Raw genomic sequence first — 760 nt, forward strand, 5'->3', positions numbered from 1 at the left:
CCAGTATTTGAGATGGTAGAGAATGAGGGTCTGTGTCAGAGTTTTAGCTGTCGAGCAACAGTGGAAGGGCGTATCTTTGTAATATTGCGGAGGAAAAAACGACAGGTTTAGCTACCTTTTGAATGTGAGAGAGGAGTCTGTGACCCCCAGGGCAGCGTGCTTGGGCTATTGGATGTATAGTAGTACTTCCAACAGTAATGGGGAAGGTGGTAGTAGGGCCAGGTTTGGCATGAAATATAAGGAGTTCTGTTTTTGACATGTTAAATTTAAGTCGGCGGAGGATCATGTTGCATTGGGCTTCTCTTCCTTGTGTTTATACTGTACAATGTCACATACCCAGTAGCACTCCATAAGACAAATATATATAGTGAGGTGGGTCTGGGGTTGAGTTTACATGGGTTTGTGTGTGCAGATTTAAATTGTTTGGGGGTCTGTGACCAAAATACCAAGAAGTGATCTCCTTTAATACAAACATAAGGAGACAAGCGACAGGGTACCTTTGGTGGTCACATATAACCCACACCTAGGAGCCCTACGCAAGATTGCCAGGGAACTACAACCCATCCTACAGGAAGATACAAGACTGCAACAGGTCTTCCCTGAAGCACCCTTATTATCATACAGACAACCCCATAATCTCAAGAATATTTTGGTGAGGAGTAAAGTATTCAGCAGTACCACTGAATGCGGGACAAAACCATGCCAGGACGCAAGATGCAAAACCTGCGCAATGCTCTACACAGCGGACACAATACAAATA

This window comes from Ascaphus truei, unplaced genomic scaffold (genome assembly GCF_040206685.1).
Source record: "Ascaphus truei isolate aAscTru1 unplaced genomic scaffold, aAscTru1.hap1 HAP1_SCAFFOLD_397, whole genome shotgun sequence".
Lineage (NCBI taxonomy): Eukaryota > Metazoa > Chordata > Amphibia > Anura > Ascaphidae > Ascaphus > Ascaphus truei.